At 52.3% G+C, this 18096-nt stretch overlaps 1 long non-coding RNA gene across 1 annotated transcript in view; it reads left to right on the top strand.

The window, feature by feature from the left end:
* The window catches only part of LOC102977305 (uncharacterized), an 18655-nt gene extending 6534 nt beyond the window's left edge, over window positions 1–12121 (top strand). The window contains exons 3-5 of the long non-coding RNA XR_447459.4: window positions 1781–1858; window positions 5509–5695; window positions 11290–12121. This is a non-coding gene — a long non-coding RNA (uncharacterized lncRNA). The remainder of the gene's footprint in view (window positions 1–1780; window positions 1859–5508; window positions 5696–11289) is intronic.
* Window positions 12122–18096: the final 5975 nt, after the last annotated feature.

Below are 18096 nucleotides of genomic sequence, written 5' to 3'. Positions count from 1 at the left end.
AAGCCCCCACAGCACACTTTTTGTGTGTCATTAAGCCACACACACACACACACACACACACACACACACACACACACAGCAGTAGCTCAGTTAGGGAGGGACAGAGAGGGCCGAGATGCCAGGGAGTCCGTACCTCGATTGTAGGGTTTTCTTATTACTGATAGAAACTTCTTCCCACCATTGGGATAAAATGTGCCCCCCAGAAATTCTCACCATTAGTGTTTACTCTGCCCTCGGTCCTGCGGCCTTGGCAAGGTTGCCTTTCTGAGACCCTTCCCACAAGGCCAGGGCCTTCCTCCGTGGCCCAGTGGACAGTGGGCCTGCACATGAGCCTGAGGAGAGCTCTGTTCATTTTCACAGATGAAGAAATGGAGCTTATAATGGAGAGGGAGGAGAGCTCATAAGCTCACAAGGTTGCCTCTGAGTAAAGACAGAAACTACTGAATTCTTCCTTTTCTAGCTGCCTTGGGCTTGAGAGCTCTGCCCCATCAGAGCCCCCCAGAAACACCCTCCTGTCTGCCCCCTAAGGATGGTTCCCCTGTCCACATACCCACCTCCCCCTAAGCCCAGCCTGGCTAAGAGCACAAGGGCCTCCCCAGCCAGGGTGTCTGGGACTGAGAAGCCCTTACTTCCTGGTTTCTTTCTGCACAGCTGGGCCCAGTTATACTAGATTATGTGCATTAGGAGCCCCAGTCTCAAGAGCAAAGGCATAATTTCGCCCCAAGGGCATTGCTCCACACATGCCAGAGGGATGAATTAACACTATTGGATTAACCCTGGAAGCAAGCCCGCCCTGTTCCCTCTCACAGGTTGTGCACTGCACAACTGCAGGGGTGCCAGGCACACAGAGACCTGCCTAGAGGGATTTATGATTTCATGGGAACAAACAAACCTTAATATAGATCTCTCTTTACTATAGACAAAAGGGTCGGGAAGAAGCAGACTGTCCACATCAGTTCAGAAATGACAGTGGAGGATCACAGGCTAAGCCCGAGCTGAGTCCTAAGTGACCTGCTTCCAGCCCCAGCTCAGCCAGGGACCAGCTGGTTAACCTTAGGCAGGAGCCTTAGCTGCGTCTCTCCCAACAATACAAAACATGCACAAGTACTGCAGAGCTATATAATTTAATAAGTATCACGTATCATCATTTGGAAAATTAAAATTCAGCTGGACTAAAGCCCTCAGAAGTCCCTGCTGGCTGGGTGGCTCTAGAGTTCTCTAAGGCAGACGAAGAGGGTTAATTGGTAGCGGATTCCGGGTGGGAGAGGGGGAGGGAAGCCAGGTGGTTTTACCTAAACACTAAGAGCAGAGAAACAAGCACACACCCTCTCCCAATTCTGTGATTTTTTTCACCCGCCTCAGCTGGAACAAAAAGCCTTTTGTGAGCTTAGTGGAGCCTGACTTCGCACACTTTTCTGTCTCCTTCTCCTTCTGTGTGGGAAAAAAACAAGCCGTTCCGTCCGGGTTTGCTAGGTTCCTTTGAAGGGCTTGCGGCTTTGGTGCAGGCAAACAGGAACCTGGCCGGGCCGCCTCCGCCCTGGTGAGGAAGCTTTTTGGCAGGACTTTCTCCCGGCCTCCTGCTCATGCAGAGATTGCAGGGGGGGAGGGGGAGGGGAGCACGGGATGGGCGTGGGGGGAGAGCAGGGCTGCAGGTGCTGTGCCAGGCGAGGGACCTGGTAGTTATGGGGTTTCTGAGTGCTGAGCAAGCAGGGCGCTGGGCCCTTTCTTGTGCGATGGGAACCCACCGACATCCCCTCACTGAATCCTCTCCTGCGCCCAGGGAGGCGGGAACCACGGCCCGGTTCCACATCAGGAACCGAAGCTCGCGGGGCGGCCTGCCGGAGGCCACACGGACCAGGTGAGTCTCACCCCGTGGCCTTTGCTCCTTCGTGGGCGCCGTCCGCTCCCCAGAGAGTCCCCGGCCTCCCTTATCCTTCGCAAACCCAGAACTGGGGCCTCCACGGAGGCAGCAGGATAGCCGAGCCTGAAATCACGTCTCAGTGACTTGAGACTGGGCTCAGTTCCCCGGCATCGGGGAGGAGAGCAGGTTCACGCTCAGACCGCAGCTCCTGTGAGCCCTGCTCACTCTGTTCACGCCTCCGCCCCGGGGCTGCTTCCACTCGGTGCCGGAGGGGGGTTGGCCCCGCGCGGCCTGCCCGCTGCACGCTCACACTCTCACGCTCACTCACACTCATATATTCACACTTACGTGCACTCGCACACAACCCCTCACCCACAATCACACACACACACACCCCTCCCAGCGCACCACGGGGCGCTAACACACAGGCACCTAACAGGAGCGCGGAGCCTCTGTCTGCACGTGGGGTGCGTCGCGGCCGGTGCACAGCTCAGCAGTCACGCAGGGTGACTAATGCTGGGTCAACCCCGAGGATACACGGGGGCCTCGGGGTGGAGGGATGAAGTCAGTTTCATGCAGTCTCCTCTCATCGGAGTGGAGTGCCTGAACTAAGGGGGAGGGAAGGAAGGTCCGTCAGGAGCCCACATTTGGGGCAGGGGTCTGTGAGGGGCCCTTGCGGGAAATCAGGACCGCACTGGGAGATTCAGCGGCCTCATAGCGCCCATCCCTGTACACACGCACACATGCACACTCACACAGCAGCCGCACGGCCTGGTCAGCTCCCCGAATGCTGCAGCGCTGAACAGACGAAAGAGCAGAGATTCCGAATATCATCATTCTGACCAGCATTCACGGAACCCTCAGTAAGTGCTCGGCTTTCTGCTGAGCTCCTTCCATGCAAAAAAGAAATTTCCAGTTAATTCGCATGACAACCCAGTGAGGTAGGCACCATTGTCCCCATTTTCCAGATGAGGCCACTGAGGCTTAGGGCTCTGGTGACTTCTCCAAGCTCCCACCGCTGATAAGGGGCCAGAGAGCCACTTGGTAACCAGCTCACTCGTCCCTCCCCTGCGGGGCCTCTCGGACACCGTGAAAGCCCCTGCCGGCTGAAACCTGCCCTCAGAGGGCAATGCCCAGAGCCCAGACCCTGACTTTAAGTCACTCCTTTTAGCCGTTCAGCATTTCTGTGCCACAGTGGATGGACTTGCAGAGCAGGACTAGGCCTTTCTTCTCACTGGCCCCCCCACTGTGGAGGCCTAATGGGGACGATGTGGAAGCAGTGGCTGGGTGGGAGGCTGGGACACCTCGTATCTTTTGCTTCCCCGGCAGCCTCTGAAGATTTGTAAGGAGCCGGAATGGAGAGGGGAGTGGGGCTGAACCGCACCATACTTCTCCAAAGATGTCATGCTAACCCCCAGGACCTGGGACTCACAGGGCACAAGGGACTTTGCAGATATGACTAAACTAAAAGTCTTGAGCTGGGAGAATCCCTGGGTGATGCGGTTGGATTGTAGCCAGTGTGACCACAGGGTCATCGCACATGGGCCTCCATCCTCCCTGCCCTCGGACAGCAGCTCCCCTGCTTCGGGTTTGGACTGAAACTACACCACCGGCTTTTCCTTCCAAGGGGAAGGCAGAAGGGTCAGATCAGTAGCAGGGGCTCACGGATGGTGGAGTAGGCGAGGAAGGGGCCACGAGCCAGGGACTGCACAGCCTCTAGAAAAAGGCAAGGAAACGGATTCTCCCCGACACCTCCAGAAAGAACCAACCCCTCAAAGCCTTGGTTCTAGACTTCTGACCTCCCGGACCATCGGAGAATGCATCTGTGTCGTTTCAAGCAGCTGAGTTTGTGGTAATTTGTCACACGCAGGAAACTAATACAGAGGGAAACCAGCGCGAGGAGGATTCAAATGAGCTGCAGAAGGTGCCGGGGACCAGTTTAGCCCACTCCGGCTGCCATACCAGAACACCACACGGGGGCTTAAACAACAGGCAGTCTCTGTCTCTCAGTCTGGAGTCTGGGAGTCCGAGATCAAGATGTCAGGCCAGCCGGTCTCCTCGGAGGCCTCTCTCCTTGCTGTGTAGGCGGCCACCCTCTTCACGTGGCCATCCATCTGGGCACACGCACTCCTGGCTTCTCCCTGTGTCCTAATCTTTTCTTACAGGGACACCAGCCAGATTATGGGCCTCATTTTAACGAATCACCTCTGTAAAGACCCTGTTTCCAAACAGTCACGTTCTGAGGTGCTGGGGGAGGGGTTAGGGCTTCAACATGGGAATTCGGGGGCACGTAACAGGGAGCCTCCAAGCCTGCCTCATTCCCACAAGGCCCTCACTTTTCTGGCAGCTTCCAGACCTCCCTAGGGCCCAGCTTGAGCCCAGGCAGCCTCAGCCTGTAGAACCAGTTAGAGCTGCCAAGAGAACAGGTCGGGGCAGTCCAGGGGCTGTGGGTTTGCAGAAGGGAACGGAGTTCTCTGAGGACTGGTGGTCAGGACAGGACTCGGGCACTGGGCATGGAGGAACTCAGTCTCTCCCAGGCCAGACCCCAGAGCCACTCTCCCAGTCCTAACAAGGGCCGCTGAAGGCACCAGGGAACAAGCAGCAGTGGCGGGTGGCAGGCAGCGGGGTCGGGAGTTAGACGTGCTCTGGTGACTTGGCTCTTTGCAGGAACATTGACACGGAAGGGCCAGAAGAGGCAGCGAAGCGTGCAACACGCAGCCCCCAATGCAGCCCACGACTGAGAGAGGAGAGGTCTCCTGATTCCTCCCTCTCCCGACACCACCCAGGCCCCTGACCACACATGGCCCCAGAGCCTCAGGCAGCAGGAGTGACTCAGACTGCCTTCCAGACTCCCTCCTCGCTGACCTGTATCCTCCAGCCTCCACTGGGCTCCCCTGCCCCCTCCTCCAGGCCGGGATGGACTCGCTCACACCCACAAACTGCAAAGGCGCAGGGCGGGTTTCAGACAGAAGACAGCCCACGCCAGGTACCCGAATGGAGAAGATTCAATACATATAGTTACATAAAGTATAAAATTGCTACGCTGGTGACTCAAAAGGTAAAAAGAGAACTTGACAGTCTCACCCCCGAGGCTGAGGCAGCAAAGGGAACAGCTGGGATTATTAAAACGCGGAAACGTGGGCCTGGGACCTCAACCTCGGAGGGAGGGGGTCTGGCGGATGCTGGCGTGTCTGAGGTGCCATGAAGTTGTTTTTACAAGCGTTGGAAAAGCCACAGAGGGATTCAGCTCCCCACCCCGACCCTCTGCCTCTGAGACGCTGAGTGTTTCTACAGCTTCTTCATAAAAACACAACTCACATCCACGCAGAGAGAATCACATCCTTCCCGAACTCTTTCCTCCTGCATCACCACCGGCCTGTCTCAGCCAAGGGTGAACAGTCTTGGAATCTAATAGGGTGACCGTTGAACCCAACCCTGACCCTTTTTCTCTCTTGCTACTTCAGCTTGTGTGATGGTTGATTTTAGGTGTCAACCTCATGGGGCTGACTGATGCCCAAGTAGCTGGTAAAATATGATTTCTGCCTGTGGCTCCGAGGGCGTTTCTAGAAGAGATTCACATTTGAATCAGTGGGTGAGGAAAGCTGATACCCCTCCCCAAGGTGATGGACCACGTTCAATTCTTTAAGGGCCCACCTGGAACCTAAGGTGGAGGAAGGGGAATTCACTCTCTCTGTTGAGTTGGGACGTCTAGCTTCTCCTGTCCTCAGACGGTGCTTGTGGTTTTCCGGCCTTCGGACTTGGACTGAATCACACCCCAGCTCTCCTGGGCCTCTCAGATGGTGGGACTTCTGACTTCTCAGCCTCCATGATCACGTGAGTCAATTCCCAGCATGAATCTCCTATATATCTATATAACCTGTTGGAGAACCCTGGCTAATAAGCCAGCAGCGTCTCTCTTTGCCTTGAAGACGTTCATTTTATTTTATTTTTTGTTGAAGTAGAGTTGATTTACAGTATTATATTAGTTTCAGGTATACAACATAGTGAGTCAATATTTTTATAGATTATACTCCAGTTATAGTTATAAAATAATGGCTATATTCCCTGTGCTATGCAATATATCCTTGTAGCTTATTTATTTTAGACATTAATAGTTTGTATCTCTTAACCTCCTACCCCATCTCACCCCTCCCTGCTTTCTTCTCCCCACTGGTAACCACTAGTGTGTTCTCTATATCAGTGAGTCTATTTCTGTTTTGTTATGTACATTTGTTTTTTACATTCCACATATAAGTGCTAACAGAGTATTTGTCCTTCTGACTTATTTCACCAAGCATAATACCCTCTAGGTCCATCCATGTTGTTACAAATGGCAACACTTCATTCTTTTTTATGGCTGAGTAGTATTCCATTGTGTATATATACCACACTTTCTTTATCCATTCATCTGCTGTTGGACACTTGGGTTGCTTCCATTTCTTGGCTATTGTAAATAATGCTGCTATGAACATTGGAGTGCATGTCTCTTTTCAAATTAGTGGTTTTGGTTTGTTTGTTTTTTTTGGATATATACCCAGGAGTGGAATTGCCGAGTCATATGGTAGTTCTATTTTTAGGTTTTTGAGGAACCTCCATACTGTTCTCCATAGTGGCTACACCAATTTACATTCCCACCAACAGTGTAAGAGGGTTCCCTTTTCTCCACATCCTCACCAATATTTGTTGTTTGTAGACTTTTTGATGATAGCCATTTTGAAAGGTGTGAGGTGGTATATCATTGTGGTTTTGATTTGCATTTCTCTGATGACTAATGATGTTGAGCATTTTTTTATGTGCCTGTTGGCCATCTGTATGTCTTGTTTGGGAAAATGTCTATTCAGGTCTTCTGCCCATTTTTAATCAGATTGTTTGGTTGTGTGTGTGTGTGTGTGTGTGTGTGTGTGTGTGTGTGTGTGTTGAGTTGTATGAGCTGTTTATGTACTTTGAATATTAACCTCTTGTTGGTCATATCATTTGCAAATATTTTCTCCCATTCAGTAGATTGTCTTTTTTGCTTTACTTGGTTTCCTTTGCTGTACAAAAGCTTTTAATTTTAATTAGGTCCCATTTTGTTTATTTTTGCTTTCATTTCTTTTGCCTTAGATGACAGATTTTTTTTAAATGGTGCTTTGATTTATGTCAAAGACTGTTCTGCCTATGTTTTCTTCTAGGAGTTTATGGTTTCAGGTCTTACATTTTGGTCTTTAATCCATTTTGAGTTTATTTTTGTATATGGTGTGAGGAAATGTTCTAATTTCATTCTTTTACATGTAGCTGTCCAGTTTTGCCAGCACCACTTATTGAAGAGACTGCCTTTCCTCCATTGATTATTCTTGCCGCCTTTGTCATAGATTAATTGGCCATATAACTGTGGGTTTATTTCTGGGCTTTCTGTTCTGTTCCATTGATCTATGTGTCTGTTTTTGTGCCAGTACCATGCTGTTTTGCTTACTGTAGCTTTGTAGTATAATCTGAATTCAGGGCCTGTGACACCTCCAGCTCTGTTTTTCTTTATCAAGGTTGTTTTGGCAATTTGGGGTCTTTTTGGTTCCATATAAATTTTAGGATGATTTGTTCTAGTTTTGTGAAAAATGTCATGGGTATTTTGATAGGGATTGCATTAAGTCCGTAGATTTCTTTGGGTCGTATGGGCATTTTAACAATATTAAATTCTTCCAACCCATGAACACAGGATATCTTTCCATTTCTTTGCATCATCTTCAATTTCCTTCATTATTGTTTTACAGTTTTCAGAGTGTGGGTCTTTCACCTCCTTGGTTAAGTATATTCCTAGGTATTTTTTTAATGCGATTGTAAATGGGATTATTTTCTTGCTTCTCTTTCTTATGGTTCGTTATTAGTGTATAGAAAAGCCACAGATTTCTGTATATTAATCTTGTGTCCTACAACTTTACTGAATTCATTTACTAGTTCTAATAGGTTTTTTTTGGAGACTTTAGGGTTTTCTATATATAGTATTGTGTCATGCAGCAGGGTCTCTCTGGTCTGGCATCCCCCTACCTGTGGCTGGTAGGCTGGGTACACATAAGACCATGGGAGGTTTTCAGTGTAATTATCCGGGCTGGGTCCCCAGGACAAATGATTTCCAGTTAGTCGCCTGCACTCAGTGAGGGATCCCAGGAGATAGGCTGGCAATCCTGTTCTCATCCATGCCCCTGTGAACCCAGTCATGTGCCCACGTGTCCTACCCAGCACTAGTCCAGCGAGTGTGGGCCGTAATTCCATATAATACTGTGGCCCTGAGCCCCAGGATTTTTTTTAACTTTCCATCACTTGTTTGCTCTCCAGCACATGTGTTTGGGGAGCTTTGTTCTTAGAGCATGAGACTGTCAAACCTCACTTATAGGAAAGTCCAGAAAGGATGGTTTTCCTATTAGGATAATTCGAGGAGGGCATGATAAAGGGACTGGTTATGAAGGGTTAGAGGTTAGGTCCCTGGAGAAAATCTACCTTTCTGTAAACTGTACCTCTTGGAAAATGGCAATGCTGCTCCAAGGTGACCCCAAGGGCTCTCACCCAAAAAGCCCTGATGGACACAGGACAGCCCAGAGTCCCGAGTGGAGTTCTAGGGCGACAAGGGTGGTTTTAGGGTCTGCAAATGATGTGGACCATTCTGTGGCTCCCTAGCGATCCAGACCTCGGGCTTGAGAACCAGTGGGTTTCCCTGGCCTTATCCCCTCTCTTTCCACCACATTCTCTGTGGAACCTTGGGATTTCCATAGGCTGCTTTGATTTAAAGCCAAATCTGAGATGACCCGGTGGGACCATCCACCTGCCTCGCTCTGTGTGGCTCGGTGACCCCCATGGATTTCCCTCTGAGGACCTGAGGCTCCTGCCCTCCCTGACATCAAGAGCTGCCGTAGGGAACAAGGGTCCCGTAATTGATGGGGGTCAGCTCCCCACAGGTCATTCTCCTGGAGTCACCTTCCTCTCCAGCTCTCAGTCCACACCCACAGAGCAGCACCCCTCGCCCAAGAGGGACAGTCTGTGTGGCACTGCCCCCCGGGGCCGACATTACCCAGCGCCCCTTTGCATGTCCCTCGAGACTCCTCAAGTGCACTCGGCACTGCCAGTCAAGGGCAAGCACAGGGCCACGTTTCAGCCTTCTCCGGGCTGGCATTCAGGCTGGAGCCCAACACCCACCACTCAGTTCAAAACCAAAAACAGTCCTGCAGGAAAACTCATCAGGCTCGGCTCCAGGCCAGCCAGTTAAAAGTGGATGCTGGTCCCTCAGAGGCTCACACAGATCATTTCTGCTAATTAAACAAATATTTTTCCAGACTGGTCTCGGTTTCCGCTACCGCCGTTGGCCCCAGTTGCTGGCACGCCATTGGACCTGTGCCCTGAGGAACAGCACAGATCAGGGGACAGACAGAGATCTGGGGGCAACAGAAAAGACGTGTCTTCAGAGCAGAGGAGTCTGAGTCCAAACAGAAAGAAGGGCGAGGGAGGAAGCACGGATGTTCCAGCCCTGAGTCACAACCAGCTTAGAAATCCCAGCTCATTCACACACACACACACACACACACACACACACACACACACACGCGCGCGCGCGCGCGCAATCTAGGGCACAGTAATGATTCCAAATTCCGAGGCTTGAGGGCATTTTGTTCCCCCCATGAAGGAAGCGCGAGAGCAGCTCAAGAAGTTACTTGGAGAAAGGAACTAGGAGATGAGGTTCAAGGTCTCCACGTAGCCAACATCAGCAGGGGTTCTGAACCCCTTTGGGAGTGTAATTATCACAGTCACCCCCCACTTCCCCTCACCTGACAGCCCCTGCATCCCAGAGAAATGTCCACACACATCACATTTCCGCACAAGGTCAGGAAGTGCAGGACCCTGAGGCCGGCCAAGAGCAGACCACTGATGGCAGGTCCAGAATCCCAGTGCCGGAGCGGTTGGTCCCTGAATGGGAAATGGTTTGTCCTCTTTCTGCACCCCCAAGACCCTGACTGGAAGCGCTCAGCTCTCCGGAGCCTTCCACTGCCATGTCCCCACAAACCCTGAGCCACCCTTTACACTTGGGACCCCTGGCTTTTCTCAGAAAAGGCTGAGCTTCTCACTGCCCCATCCCCATGAAGACCTGCCAGGCCTGGCTGCGCGGAAGGAGTGATGCCTGTGAACTTTTTCCTCTCTTGAACCAGGTCTGTAAAGCAGAGCAAAGCAGAGGTGCTCCAGTTGAAGAGGGGGTGGGAGAAGACCCCACACTGACCCCTAGGTCTCTGGGAAGCACGGTTAGAAAATGCTGGACTAGCAGATTCCTAAGTGCCCTGCAGCCCAGGAATGTTATGATCAGAGACCCTGGATCTAAAACACCCCCCTCCCTACCATTCCACTCCCCATAAAACCAACACTCACTTGACTAGTTACGCATTCCTTCTTTCCAGATCATTCCATTGTAGTGAACTGATGAACTAGCCATGCTTCAGGGTTCAGGGGGTGTTATTAGGTTAATGACCCAGTCCAGCCCCTAAGGGAGCTGCATAGTAATGGGAATCACTTTGCTCCAAATGAGAAATGTTAAAATATATTTTTTGCATTTTTTAAAATGTTATAAGCAACTGCTATACCACAGAAATACATTGCAAGAGAGGTGAAAACTCCCCCTCTCTTCTCCCTCCAAATTCAAGGCCTGGGATAAAGCAGTACTTAAGTGATAAGCATCTTGGCAGGCCTGGCGATTCATGCCAGGAGAGCTGGGTACCTCCACCCACCTGGGGCTCTGGCCTGTGAAGCTGCTGCTGACCAGGGTTCTTGGTCCCCTTAATCAATAGAAATTGATCAGAGGCCAGACAAGAAATTCAGGCAAGACTTTATTGGGGCCCCTGCTGCAGCAGAGAGGAGCGAGAACAAACAAGTTCCCGTGCTTGCTTCCCAAGGTGGGGCGCGAGCTGGTTCCTTATATGGGTGAGGGTAGGGGTGTGTCCACGGGTCCTGCTGGAGGGGGGGCTTAGGTGTTCTGCCCACCCCTTTGGTGGTGTTGGGTGCAGGGGGCGTGCACAGGACCCTGCTTTTGCTCCCGACACCCTGTTTTGCTCCCTGGCTCTTCAAGGGTGGCAGTTGGGTTTTTTTGGTCTCTTTGTATCTTGTCCAGAATTTGCCCCAATCGCGAGCAGGCAGGCAGGCACACAGATATTTTTATTCCCTTATAGTTTCTTTGTATTTGTTGCTCGAGGAGACGAGGAGAGGTGTGGCCAGATGCAAGCATTGCAGCACTGCAGCAAAGGGTCCCAGGGCCCAGCCTGTCTTACAGGTGCTGCCATGACAGCCTTTCCTGGAGGCTCATAAAACATAGGGTTGTATGAATTCCAACCCTCACTCCCTAAACAAGTGCAACTCTGAGCCTGTCACTTGCTCCTGATGCCTTCCTGAGATAAAGGGTTAACCTTTATCTGACCCCGCAGGGAGAAAACCAAACCATAAAAGCATCAGTCATCCCCTGATGAAGAAATGATGGTCTAGCTCATGAAGACCAGACAATCGGGGCTGAATAATCATCAGAGCTTCCAAACCACCAGGCGTCTGAGGTCTCTACAGACCTACGCTTCCAGGAGCTTTGAATTTATCAGGACTGGCAAGAAGCATCCAGTCCAGCACCACACGTTGTCTTGTGCAGACTCTACTTGAACACTTCTGGTGACGGGGAGCTCTCCACCTTGTGTTGGGAGAAGGTCCTGATAATCAGGAAGTCCTCCCTCACAGGGAGCCCAGACCCTCTTCCCAGGTTGTGCACACCCCCTGGGGCATCTGCTGGGCCCCACACTTATAGGAGCTCCCCACGCAGTACGCTGACACCTCACGAGATAAAAAATGCTCATCTCACATCAAAGAAACTTCTCTGCATTATGGTCACCCGGCATCTTTCAGGCTGGACATTTTCTCCCCTAATAACCAGAACTTCCCTGAGCTCAGCCAGGCCAAGCGTTTCATCTCCATGCATGTCCTGTTTGAGCACCAGGGGAAGTCGTGGGTACATCTGATCTTAGAGCTGGGAGCAAACAATACATCAAAGGCAGCTCCTTTTGAAAGCAGCGACTGCCCTGTTACAATCCAGCGACAAATTCCACCTGGCATTCCAGGAGGAAATCCCAGCTGACCTCTCCCTCCTCGAGATCCTTGGGAGCTTAACTCACTGCCCGCACCGTCCATCAGACACTTCATCACGTGCTCTTTCCAGGCGTCTTTTCTCCCGGAGAGAGTCTGGGGAGACGGAGCGTTTCTCCTCCCCCAGCCCCACATTCTGATCACAAGCTAAGTGCGGGGTCGCAGAGAACTCACTGAGTTTTCTGGCTGAGGGGTCACACCCCAGAGACCCTCGTGGTGTCACTGCTGCACCACAGCGCTGGGGGGCGTGGCCTGGAAGAAGACTGAACTCAGCGCCTGCCTGGGGTGGGGCGTCTCCCCGCAGGACAAGGGGAGCCAGCTAAGCACGTTCGGATGGCACTTCTGCATCGTGGCGTGGGAGGGTGGCACGAGCCTTCCCATGAGCTGAGCGGACGCAGCAGAAGGGACAGGCTAACCCGGAAGGAAGGCAGCTCCTGGGGTGCAGGGGTGCACAGCCGGAGCAGAGCTAAGGGAAGGAGACAGGAGCCCAGCTAGCGAGGGTGTCCCCCACGTCGGAGAAAGCTGCTGTGCTAGGGACTCACCCCTGGAGAAGGCCAGCAACGGTGAACAGACATGAAGAGACAACTCTGGACCACAGCACCACTGCCCCCTGCATCCCTCCTCTTCACCCCGACCCCAAGGAGCCCGGTGCCGAGGCAGGAGGCTCCAGCCCGAACCTGGGAGGTCAGTGGCCAAGGCTGGACAGGGCTGGACCTCGCTCCTACACTTCTGGGCACACATTCCCCGACGCTGACAGGAGCCCCGGGCCCCCTCCTGGCATGGGGAAGGACACTGTGCCCTCCAGCTGCCTACTTCAGAAGCAGGGTCCTGGGCAGAAATAAGGGGCAAAGGCGACGGTCTCTATCTGGATGCAGGAAGGCGGCACCATCCTAACCATCCATCAACAACACCACCTGTTAGGGAAGGTTTCCCCTGGGCTCCTCCCAGGGGACTTGAAACTCGGGGTGTGTGGTATTGATCTCACCTTTGATTCCCAAATGCCCTGGAATGTCTGGCACAAAGAAAGTGCTTCCAAGATATTTACTGGATTGAGTTGAACAAGGAGCCCAGTGTCTGGGGACAGCTCTGGTGTTTTCAGCATCACAGAATCAGCCAGCTGTCTGGTTCTATCGCCCTTTACAAGTGACAAGGGCATCCTGCCTGAAATCACTGTCTTGGAGGCGGGAGAGACTTTGGAGGAAGGAAGTGTAGTTCCAAGTCAAGATCGTTACATACTTCAGTGTATTGGGGCCCAGATAAATCACAGATGATACAATCTGAAATTCTCTCCCAAGCGTCCTTATATGGGAGATTCGTCCTACAGCCATAACTCAGTTTTACATAGATGCACTTTTTTTGGTAAGTGCACGAACTTTTTTATGGGTCTTCCCCTCCACAGAGGATGCCTCAGCAAAGTGCTTAATAAATTGAGAGTACCGTGTCAGCACATATTTTGGAGTGTAGACCCTTGGTGCGGTTTTACACTGACCATTGCCATGGGTGAACTTTTGATCTTTGATCAAGTGGGCTTTTTTTTTTTTTTTTTTAACTCTTCCCCAAGATCCGCAATACCTCTGGGTAACCTGGACCATATAAATATTTAACCAAGTTGTTCCACGTGGGATTTTCAAGTATGAATGATGTAATCTCCCTCGTAAGAAAAATCTATGTTCCCCTGATTTGCAGTCACAACTCACCACCCCTGCAGACCCCCGCCCCCCGCCACCGGCACACTGCCTTTTTCTTACCACACACACACTGTCTGGAGAGAGAGCCAAGGGACCTCCGGGGAGGAAACTGCAAAGAAACGGAATGTCTAAATAAAGTCAAGTCTTCTCAGAGCACCTCGCGTTCATTATTCAAAGAACATTTCACACATACCCTCTCGCTCTGTACAAAGCACACCTTCCCCGGTGGCTCGGAAAACTCACAGGCAGCCAGGCCTAATCAGTAGACGTGCACATCCATAAATATCTGGTCCTTCGAGCCAGCCTCTAATGTAACTGCAGCCTTGGGAGGAAAATGCAAAGAATATTTAAACTTTAAACAATGACACATCACCAAAACTAACAGGCAAGGGCCAGTCGGGTTCTCATCTAAAATTAAATGCAGTGTTGTTTGCAGAACCTTTACTCAAGTCCCTTCAGATTCTTCCCCGAAATAGATTTGAGTCTTTGCCTCTTGCTCTTGGTTTTGTCTCCAGACAGCTAGCACTGATGGGAAAAGTTCGGCATGGGTGCAGGGGGAGGGGTCTTGACCACAAGGCTGGGGGTAATGGACTGATCCCATCCAAAGATTCTTTGGAAACAAGTTGGAAATGATCTTCTAAAGGATTTGGACACCTTAAGAGAAACACATTCTATTTTATTTAAAACAGTCTTGCGAGTCAAGCAATCCATCCGTGGCTGGGTGTGGAGATTAGCAGGAACATGACCACCCAACAATGGCTCTCAAAGAGCCGGTGATACAGTTTCCGGAGGTGAAGAGCTGAATTTACTGGTCCGAGGCTGGGGAGAGGTCAAGATCCAACCCTTCCACGTACTAGAGTTTGTGCCTTGCTGGACAAGTTATTGAAGGTCCGGTTCCTCATCTCTAAAATGGAGGTGAGCTTTGTTGGGAAGGTTAAGTGAGGAGGTACCCAGGGGCCTGGCACGTACCAGTTGCCTATAAAGGTGGGTTATTACTGTCACCCATAAATAATGCTCCGAGGTACCAGGTGACATAGCAAGTAAGTGGCGCCGTCATTAAATTCATGGAAGCTCAGTGGTGGAGGGATCGGGGCGACACAGAGAGGGAGGAAGGTGTCCACAGAGAAAACGTTTAGCCGTGACTACGATTCCAGAGATCTGGTCACTCAACATCTCAACCATGACCCTCGCTCCTCCTTAGGCTTGGTTTATTCTAGTCTCGGCCAGACGGGATGGCTGTCTTGTAAAGGGTGGGATTTGGGGCCGTCTGCTTCTGTTCTGCTGGCCTCCCCTCCCACCCTGGACACCACATCCCAGTGAGCGACTCGAGATGGAAGGGGGGTGGTCCTCAGGCTGCCCCCAGAGCGGGGCTGCAGAATGTCTTCAGTGGCCTCACTGTGAGATGACCACCCGCTTCCTTTCCCGCCCGTGAGGAGGACCCAGAAGGATGGGCGGGCAGAGTGGGAGATCCATCCACACCTGCAGTTAGAACCCATTGGACCCATGCACCCCCACCCTGTGACCAGCCTGGGAAAGGACCCAAGTGGGCCCTGCATGTCCTATGAATCCCGGATGAAGGGCTGGCTGAGGGTCACGGTGCACAGCCATTTGGGGAGGGTCTGGGAGAGTCTGCGTTGGGTTCATTCCCTTCTTTGTGCAACCAGCTGGTTGAGCACCTGCTGACAGGTCATCCAGTTCTGTTAGGAGATGATGGGAAAGGTGAGGCAGAGCACATGGGGGCTCGAACAGGTGCCCAGGACGCTGGACTTTGCTCGGTGGACAATGTCCCTTCTGGCTTCTTATCACCGTCAGCATCCCATCAGTGATAATAGTAACACAGATAACAACAGCAGTACCTAGCATTGCCTGCGGGCTTAGCATGAGGCGTTGTTTGAAGACTTTGCATGAATTCATCCTTCAGTCTTCAGTACACTCTATGGGGAGAGACTTCCATTTTACAGATGAGGAAACCGAGGTGCAGGAAGGCTAATGACGCTTCCCAGAGGCAAAAGCTCCGAGTGGTAGAGCGAGGCTCCCGACCCTGCCTCTCCTGACCGTCCCCTCCCAAGTTCACATCACCTCCTCGGCCCCCTCCTTGCTCCCGATCGCGACCACCGCCCCATGCTCTGGTCCTAACCCTCCACCCAGGTTTATCTCTACACCCAGCCCGTCTTCACCAGAGCCGCTCTCAGGGCTGGAAAGCAGTCTGACGGCCCCACCCCTGTCACACAAGGTGAAACATCTCTTAGAGGCATCTTGTATGCTCTTTAACTATCCATCTGCTCCCATCAGCGGCAGCGCCTGCCACCTCCTTGGTCCCCCAAAGTAAACTCGGAGGCCCAGGGCTGTGTTTACTTCACACTGTGTTGCCTGGACATAGAGAGCGGGGCTCAGCACAGGCCCCGATGAGTCCTGGTACAGAGCCCGTGCCAGTGCAGCGTGCCAGCCCCCAGATGGTTTCTCTTTCTCAGGGATGTGGACGTCTTCTTCTTTGAAACCCTCGAGTGACAGCAGCCAGATTCCTCTGCTCTTCCTGTACCTCTGTCCCCAGAGTCGTGTCCTCACACTTCCTCCCCACCCGGAATGTCTCCGTAAAGGAATGAGGAGGCCCTGAAGGGACAGCCCCCCAGCAGCAGAAAGGCCTGTCATCGCCACCTTCGTGACCCCGGCCACTGAGGCTTCATGACCCCACAGACCAAGGCTGACCCCTGGGAAGAGAGGACATGGACGTTTCATTTAACACAACTGAAATCTCAATGAAATGAACACCAAAGGCAGTAGCCCAGAGTTCCCCAAAGGGAAGGGACTTTGAAGTTGGGGAGATCTGAGTTTTTATTACGTATTCTTTTTGTGCCATTTGTGTCATACATAAAGCGTGTATAATTCCTGCTGTATTCGTCCAAGGAAGTACCAGCTGCTGTACCAAGCAACCGCAAGCCTTGGTGAGTAAATGCGATCAAGCATGCACTTCTCTCTCAGGCAAAGCAGAGTGATCGTGCGGTTCTCCAGGTGGCTCTGCTCTGCCCTGCGGCACACGGTCCTCCACCAGAGCTGCTGCCTTAACCCGCTGACTGGGGGAGAGAGGAAGCTAGAGAGGAGGGGGCCTGGGGCCAGCCTGGAAGAGGCGTACATCGCTTCAGCCACGTCCCCCATCTGGAAGTAGGGGGAGGAGGGGCAGGAAACGTGGAAAACGAAATGACTTGGAGAACACCTGCACTGACTGCTTCTGTCTCGTCTACCTGACAGAACTGTGTTTATCAGAACAACACAAAGAGGTGCTGAACAGGGTCCTGGCCCGTGGTAGATGCCAAAATGATAAATTTCCTTCTTTCTTTGCCTTTGGTGGTTGGTTGGGGCTGGACGGTTTCTAGAATGATGTCTGTGTGTAGATGAGCCCTAGGTCTTTTTTCTTTTTCTAAGGACCTACTAATGAGGCTTTTTGCGGCACTAGCCCGTCATCAGAGGCCCAGGGGTGTCCGGGGTGGGGGCAGGGGTCACCCTGATTTTCCGGAACATTTGGAAAGCTGTGCGCTGCGGACCACGACGACGTGTGCTCCCACACCTCTACCCACCCCGTCAGCCACAAACACACGTCTGTCCTGCTCCGGAAGGAGATGGAGGCTCAGGTGACTGGATTCTGAATTTCCTCAGTGCAGATTAAAGAGGCTCAAGGAGTCTGTCTGTGCGGACGGAGCCAGGGAATGAGCTGTCTCTGGCTGAGAAGGTGTGACTCAGGGTAGAGTCAGCTGTCCCCCGCAGACGCTGGGAGGCTGGTGGGACGAGACACAGGGGAGGCGAGAGGCAGAGGCTCAGACTCTTCCCTCACCTCCCCTTTATCCCTTCCTGCCCTCACCTGAGGCTTGTTGATGTAGTAGGGGAGGGGATGGAGGGGGCTGTTGGCCAAGGACCCTGTGTCTTGGGGGCAGAGACAAGGTGCTGGTGAGGATGGGTGGCCTACAGGGCCTCAGACCACCTCCAGGGAGCAAACGGAGCTCAGTATTGGCAGACAATCAGCTGCACAGAAAAGGAAGAGAAGCAACTCAACACAGCTTGTGGGGGAGCCCATCCCCACCGTGGCCCATGGTTCGTTGTCTCTGAGAGTCTTCCCGCCAGGCTGAGGGAGACTTTCTGTGAGATTCACAGGTTACCGGCTTCTGGGAGGAGCCCCAGTACTTTCTCATCTTGATTTGGGACATCCCGTTGCTATTGGTTACAGCAGCATCCAACAGCAGCTGTTACGTGGTGGCTGACCCCTCGGGCAGCCAACCTCCTTCCCGCAGCCCCATGCTCCCCAGTGCTCCCTGGGGACACACCGCCCGCTCATCCCCAGGTCCCTGGGCCTCTCGATGGCTGTGCCGATGGGGCCTCCAGACCCCTCGGGTTCCTTCTTCTCACACCTGCTTTTCACTTCCAATCCCC

The sequence above is a fragment of the Physeter macrocephalus genome, chromosome 11 (genome assembly GCF_002837175.3).
Source record: "Physeter macrocephalus isolate SW-GA chromosome 11, ASM283717v5, whole genome shotgun sequence".
In the NCBI taxonomy this organism is placed as follows: domain Eukaryota; kingdom Metazoa; phylum Chordata; class Mammalia; order Artiodactyla; family Physeteridae; genus Physeter; species Physeter macrocephalus.
This window is presented reverse-complemented; position numbering and strand designations above follow the sequence as displayed.